Genomic DNA, 8,345 nt, shown 5'->3' with positions numbered 1-8,345 from the left:
TCACACCAAGTATGTTTACTAGTGATGTTTCTAAACCTTACGATACTTCAAGGAAAATTATTCTTAAAAGTGGAAACCTTTTTATATTTCTCAACACAGGATCCTTTTCATGGACAACCATCTCCCAGTGTCAATTGTTGAATATAAGTGTTTTTGGTAATTAAATGCTCGCTTTCAATGGTCGTGTAGCTAGTGTCTAATGCCACTACAACCTAAACCACTGACAAAGATTAGACCAGACTTTCTACAACATCGAGTTGCAATAAGACTTAGCATCAATCGACACAAAATGTCGTTACAGATCTGTATGATCAGTGAAATATGGCTGGACCATGGACAAATCATTCTACTATCGAGTCGTTGAATGTTCAACTGTTCACCGATCCTCGTCAAGTTCAAGAACAACCATCGCGCACCAATTAAATGTACGCCATGCACTGGCCTATGCTGTGGTGACCGTTCTCTTCCTCCTACCTATTCTTACCAATAAATTTCTGTAATAAAGTCCTTTAAGTTATGCGTTCTTCATAGGAGCCATAGAACCTTAAGACGATGAGAGGGTAATTAGTTGCTGATCGTAAGGTGTGCTCTCAATGTTGGCTGTTTGGTCACGACATCCCCATCTAACCTGAGCAGGCCACAAATCGTTTGACACAGATCATCTCTGTTAGTGATGTACACTTGTTCTTTTGTTGTTGGGGAAAAAATACACATAGTGTATCCAGCTCCTGGTTAACGGTTTATATTACAGTTATAGAAACCCATGTCTTTACTAATACAAACGGACCTTATCTGGGGAAAAATACATTAAGACCTCAGTTGATTTTAATAAAAGATTGTTAATAGACGAAATGTTCTGTTTGGCAAAGTGAAATACTGTTGAAAGCAGCGTGTGTGAATGGTGCGGAACAAATGGATACAACATACAAAAGAAGCTCAATATGCATTTGAACAGTGTTTACTGAAGCAGATACAGTTGTTGTTGTTACAACAAAATTATGAGGTAAACTATATGAAGTTAAGTAATTAATACGAAGAATATGCAGAAATGCCGTGACAGTTCGTTAAGGTACTCCTGACAACCCAGCAACAGAGTGCTGCTCAAGACATATCTCTAAATAGTACAGTCAAATGTCCAAAGAAATGGATCTTCCTAACACTCTGGAAATCAAGTGCTCATCTCAGCAGATATAGATTCAGTCAATTTAATTAAATGGACTCATTCAAAAGGACGATTGTCTGTTTTGCAGGAGCCAGAATTCAAAATGACAAATGAAACAACAGTCGAAAATCTAACGGTACTGTGGTGAATAACCAATGCCCTTAGTGTACAGCCAAATATTCTGTGTTGTGTTTAACCTATCTTAATGATGCAAGACAATCTCATGGTGTGTACTTCAAGTTTGAGTTCCTGATTATGTCTTGTTGGAGTTTGATACTTGTTGGGAATAATTATATTTCGTTATATCAGTTCACATTTGCATCGTCGACGTAGTTTAAGTAGATTTATGTAACTTGGGGAAACTGCTCATCAACGCGTCATCTAGGTAAGTGAAAGATGTTAGTGTTTCTCAGATGAATTCAGGGAAGATAGAATTTCGGCACATTTTATTACTGCTATCAGTAGAGTAGTTTGTAGTTCGTTATAAAACCCTGCATATCCTGACAAACTAATCCTATGTTCCTTCAAAAAACTAAAGAGATTGATAATGGATTATTTTAAAGTAACATCATTCAATACCCATGTACAAAAAGTTTGTAAATGTTCTAGGTCATTTACTACTAAAACACTTTATGATGGTGGATCAAGACAGACTGATTTGTACAGATGGATGAAATCTTTATCGCTGCCATTCATTTATCGTTGACACTAGCAGCATAGAGTCATTTATTTCTGGAATAAATTTATCGTTTTCTCATGAGAATGTGCATTTAAATCATACAAGCATCCCCATCGGTTCAAGCATCATCACCCATGAACATCTCAGCATTCAGATCGTGGTTTGGTGCTCCCCACTTTTATTCCAGATTTATTCCTAACTTTACAAAAACATAATCTACACCTTTAGACTTTGTTTCCAGTAAACAGTTTGCATAGGAACAACGACACAGTGATATACTAAAAAACTCTATACTTGTAATAGTGAGGTTTTCCTCAGACCATTTTTGCCGGCTAAAAGTTATATTCGTATTACGAATGCATCTCAGTTGGGGTTCGGTACGGTTTCGGAACAGAATGGGAAACTTGTCAATTCCATTTCGAGACGTTAAGGTAAGAGCAAACAAGGATATTTTCAAACCCAACAAGGGGCTTTAACCTGGATATCGGCTTCAACATGGCTTCATAAGTACTTGTTTAGTGTAAAATTCTATACTGTAACTGATCATCAAGAGTTGCCGTTCATTTACCACTCAACTAAGTCACTTTCCCAGTTATCTGCTACCATGATCTAGGAATGGTAATTAAGGGTTGAGTGCTTATTATTTCATTGTTGAGCAATGAGTGGTTAAGAGCACACGACGTTCAGATTTTCCATCACCTCATTCACGCTTCAAAAGACCACCTAACGAATTCGATTGCACGATGATTTGACCATTACATGTTGATATAGCAGAATTTGAGAAGGATGCTCCTAACTATCTTGGAATTTTCATAGATGTATTGAAAAAAGGCTCGAATATTCAGTGCAACCACAGATTTAGTGAGTTTTATAAAACGAAATAAGACGTGTCACTACATCCTGAAGGTATTTTGTTTTTTAATGACGGAGTAGTCCTTCCTTTTCCACTCGGATCTGCAGTATTAGATGACCTTCATTCCATACATCTGAGTGCAAAGAAAATGAATCACTTGCTCATCAGACCTGCTGGTGGCCTGGGATTGGCCATGATATAAATCAAAAATCGAGAGACTGTCCTGCTTTTTTTATATAAGCTGTTCTTTTACAACGCTTCTTGGAATTCTTGGTCTGCACCTTATGAACCGTCGCAGCGTATTCACGTGGATTACTGCGGCCTATTTCTAAACTCATATTATGCTTTAGTTATTATTAATTCATATTTCGAACGGCCAGAAATGTTTTCTACGGGTATTTCACTCAAAGGGTCATGAGAGGGACATTTATTCGTGAGGGAATGCTCAGTTCATTAGTAGCGGATAGTTGAACTCACTTCACAGACAAAGGGTTTAATAGCTGGTTTACTAATATTGAATGCTATAATCTAATTACAGCCCCACGACACCCTCAGTCCAGCGCTTTAACAAAAAATTCCGTTTGGACTCTAGAGAGTGCTATCACATCAGGGAATCCAGGGAATCTAGAAAAGCTGGACAAATGCATCGATAATTTTTTGTTTCACCATTGTGATGAATAAAATCCAAAAACTAATGACAGCAGAGCTTGTGGTGGATCCTAGTGAAAGAGCGTTTTCAAAATATAGTAGTAAACACAGTTACTAATGACACACCAAAAAATATCAACATTGCTGGTCAAAGCGTCCGTTTATGAATAAGGCAAAGCAGTGAAAATGACACTCGCAACAAAGCGGAATATTAAATAACAAAACGGTAACAATTTATTACGACATAAATGTTACTTGTAAGCTTCTTCCGAAGTACCAACAACAAATGAATTTATTTGATTAACGAAGGTTGTTCTTCAAGAGATGGAATTAACGGCCTGATAAGACAGACAAATCTAACGGTATTAACATAACACCATCAAAATCTTCAATCACAGGCCGTGGTCAGTGAAAAAAGAAGAATAGACGACTAAAATAGAGTCTGTTTAAATGACACTGGTAGCATGAGTATTAATTAGCTAGTCACTTATGTCCGTCTTTATCGATTCAAATAAACAATAGCTATTGGATATATATATATACCTCAATAGTGGTGAAGGCAACTTAGGATGAAGCGAAGGTTACTAAGCTGGGGTCCGAGTTCCTCATCCTTACTGGTCTTTCAAAACGCTTAGTGAGTAACAACACCTTTAAGATTTGTTACCCATGAAGAGGTTACGATATCACCTAAAACCGGTGAACGGAACAAAGTTAGCAACACAACAACAGGATGAGCGCATGTTCTTGGAGTTCACTCGCACCTTGAACGCTTGTCGCCGTTATAGAAGCGGCCGCCTTTAGGAACGCAAGTTGATTCGTTACTTCACTTCTTCTTGAGTATGGAATGCGAGTAGGTTGAGGGTATCTATCAGGATTTCGAGTAGGAGATTTCCTTCCCTTGATAGGCGATCTGGAACTAGTTGTTTCCGTGACTGATTTCGGTGCCGAGCACACCTGTCGACTCCCACCTCTACCTCGTACATGACTTTCCCTAGCCTTCTGACCACACATTCTTCAGTCCAGAGGCCATGGTTTAGTCTGTAGTCCCAAGCGAACATCAGACATCCAACCTCGTACGTTCTCACCTCCTATGGCTTAGTTCGTGGTGATGTGGTTCTCGAGAGAATCGTGTTGTAGATCGCCCTCAGCCTTCTTCCCGTGAACATCTCTTCTGAGGACAGCTGTTCTGGTAAAGTATCACTTGGTGTCGTTCAATAAACAAATATGAATTTCGGCAGTCAGTCAGTCAGTCAGCTACAACGTAGGACCAGGCACATATGTGCATCGGTCCAGGTTGCCATACCTCATTGGCACAACAAGATGAACACCGGATTTATAGGAGTGGTTAGGTCAAAGGTGGTAATATATAGGAGAAAGATTGCAATAAGTATATAGTATAGGAAGAAAGAATTAGTTCGTAGGAAGAAAGATATGAAGTGATTTTAATCTCTTAGTTTAAGGGAAGACAGGGTGTATACACCGACGCCATTGTGATCGATTCTGAGCCATGTCACCAAGAGTCTCCAACCATTGGTTACGAAAGTCACGGGGACCCCAACCAAGTAGTCTGCATCTACCAACATGGCTCAGACTAGAAGTTAGTGACTTCAGGCACTGATGCCACGTTTTGGTTTGGCCGCCCCTAACTTTCTTCCAACCATCCCCTACACCGGTTAGCATTGCACTTCGTGGTAATCGGTGTTCAGGCATACGTAATACGTGGCCCAACCATCTCAGTCGATGAAGATTCATAACCTCATCAACTGATTTACCATCATTCCCTAATACCCTGCGTCTAACCTCACTATTACTTACCCGGTGATCCCAGCAGATGCCAGCAATATTTCTGAGGCACCTGTGGTCAAATACTAGTAGCTTACGGGTGTCTTCTACTCTTAAGGGCCATGTTTCGCTGCCGTAAATTAAAACAGAACGAACTGCCGCGCAGTATACTCGTTCTTTTATTGATAGACGGATATCTCGCCTCCGCCAAAGGTGACGTAAGTTGGCAAAAGCAAAACGAGCTTTTCGAATCCGTGCTAAGATTTCGTCAGACACCAACCCATTAGGGCTGATCAGACTTCCAAGATAAGTGAAGTTGTCAACGCGTTCGACTACTTCACTCCCTATCCTTAGTTCAGGTGTTGACGCAGACCAGTCCTGAAGCAACAACTTGCATTTAGAGGGAGAGAAGCGCATCCCAAACATTCTGGCATGATTGTTTGGGATGCGCCGAAATCAAAAAACTGATTTCGGCAGTAATTAGATTGGCGTCCCCTTCCATAAGTGTCCACAAACCTTTCTTGCTGACCTTTTGCCTATGGATGGTGAGGGACAGAGTAGAAATGTTTAATGGCCAGCGGTCAGGAGAATTCTTGAAGCTGGCTTGAAGTGAACTGCTAGCCAGTATCTGCTACGAATACATCAGGCAATCAGTTTAGGGATAAAATTTCCGTCAAACACTGTGATGGTTTGGTTGTCGTTGGTGGCATGACGGGGAGGATTTCCGGCAATTTTGAAAACTCATCGACTACGACTAAATAAGTAGTTTCATTTATTTGGCCAGCGAAGTCGACATGAATCCTGAACCAGGGATACTTAAACTGTGGCCATGAAACATGAAGTGCTTTAGCGTTAAAGTTCGCCGCTTACTGACACTGTGTGTATTTGCCTACCAACTCCATAATGTGCTGGTCCATAAGAGGCCAACAAGCATAACTTCGAGTATTGAACTTCATTCGTTTCACACCAGGGTGATCAACATGAAACTGCATCATCACCTTTGATCGTAGCGATTCTAGCACCACCACTCTCCAAACACCAACTATTCGTCCACGCCGCATAATGAATCTTGACGATAGTAAAGTTACTTCATGTCACCATCAAAACCAGTAGAAGGTTAGTTGCTGGTGACGTGGTTCATCCTTTTCCTAATGGTTGAGTCGTTCCTGGAATCAGCTTGTACCTCTGATGTTAACAACTGCAAAGCACGAGTGAGAGTTGTCAGGTAAGAGTCTGCAAGGCGATAACCATATCTTCCTCTACCGTAGCATGTTCACTAATAGGTTGTAACAAGGCATTTGACTGACTAAAATTTTGGCTGCGTCGACACTGAATGTCGGGGTTATAACCCAAAATCGCCAAAGTCCAACACTGGGGACGGTTTGCAGAATGAATTGGAATGCCTGATTTATAGATGGAAATTGTGGGAAGGGACTTGTGATCCCCCAGGATACTCAATAGAATGGTATTTATCAGTTGCTAGAAAATAGATTGGTCAGTCTTTACTCCAAATGGTAGACGATTATTTTGAAACAAACCACGATGAGTAATAATGGTAAGTAGGTCTCTCGATTATTCAGCCACTTATGCCTGTAAATGACCATTATCAAGGACCAGCTTTGTGAAGAACTTCCCATCGTTTAGCATAGTGAAAAAGTCTATAGAAGCTTGCAGAGAGTAATAATGTTGTTCTAGGGCTATGTTTAGGCCTTCTTGATGACTACATTGGGTGCTACCCATGTAGAATGGTAATGTCTGACGCATTATCTATTTGCAATCTAAATGGATGCCCATTAATATTAAGAGTAATGGATTTTCTCTCATCTAAGTTCAGCTTTGATAGAACGCTTGTACTTATTTGCTTTACATACTTACGCCGCCCGTCATCACTCTCTATCCAACTTTGTCCTGTGCAATGTATATTCCACAAGCACTCAGAAGTACGAACACACAAGCACACAACTCAAACGTATATGTATAGAACAAAAATGTGTTTAGGAGACGTCAAAAATAGCATATGAAAATAGACGAAGAATCAGTGATATTTAAGGTCTTTTCAAGTGGGAAATATGAGCTGAATGTGAAATTAGGCACTTTTGGCGTGAAAATGAGAAACTTAAATTTGCAAAATAGAATTAGAAATGAGACATTTACCAAGTGATTTATGAGGATCTAGCATCCCTAACAAGAGTTGAGATATGTTTCATGAAAGTCCACACTTTAATACCGTATCATACGTCCTCAAGTTTAGAGTTTTCCAGAATTCTTTTTGTTGAGTCTAGAGAAAGTAGAAGTTTGAGAGATCTAAATCATATAGGGCTGGTACTCCCAATTTGTAAGGTATATGTTAAGAAACACAAAGAATGCAGCTAATTGGTTGTGTCAATTATTAAAATAACTGTCTCGTAACATCTGGTATCTAATGTAGGTTGCACAAATTGAGTAATTCACTACTGGGAGACACAAAGCTAATTGAAAAAATCTTTACGAAGGAGCTTATCAAACTACAGAAATTTTAACAGATTAAAGAAGTATATCTTTCTTTCAGTACTCAATATATACGAATTGACTGGTAAAGGTACACTGTAAATGATTAATTTGGTTTCAAATTTAAAACCTTAAAGTACACTGAACAGAATTTTAAAAAATCTGATTCTTGTTTGTTACACACAATTTCAGGATGTCATAATTAAATTCCTCTAGTTTATTTTGATTTTGGTTAAGTGCTTAGGCGCGAAACCAGTAGGTCCTGGGTTCGAATCTCGCGGGAGGCGAGGTCGTGGATGCGCACTTCTGAGGAGTCTCACAATAGGACGAAACGGCCGTCCAGTGCTTCCAGGTTTTCCATAGTGGTCTAGCTTCAACTGACTCATGATCTTAACCATTGAAATTATTTTGATTTTGTTCTATTTATATGAAATTGTATTTAGATTTGATTTCACATATTTTCAACTATCGATAGTTCTTATCTGATTTAGTTTTATGAAATTTTCAAATTTGTCAGATATACACTAAACTGAAAGTACAATTCCATGTTATGGAATGTACAGTAGGTAGTGGACTTGTGGTTACACTTGTTCATTGCACAATTTTTAAAGAAATATATGCATATCAACCATCTTGAACGTAACTTGAGTGCATGAATCTTTGTGTATGTGTGTGCGTGTGTGTGCATATTTTCAAGTTTAAGTGATTTACTTGAACCAATTAATGGTTAGCTC

This window comes from Schistosoma haematobium, chromosome 2 (assembly GCF_000699445.3).
Source record: "Schistosoma haematobium chromosome 2, whole genome shotgun sequence".
Lineage (NCBI taxonomy): Eukaryota > Metazoa > Platyhelminthes > Trematoda > Strigeidida > Schistosomatidae > Schistosoma > Schistosoma haematobium.
The sequence above is the reverse complement of the archived record's forward strand: the minus strand, read 5'-3'. Positions refer to the sequence as shown.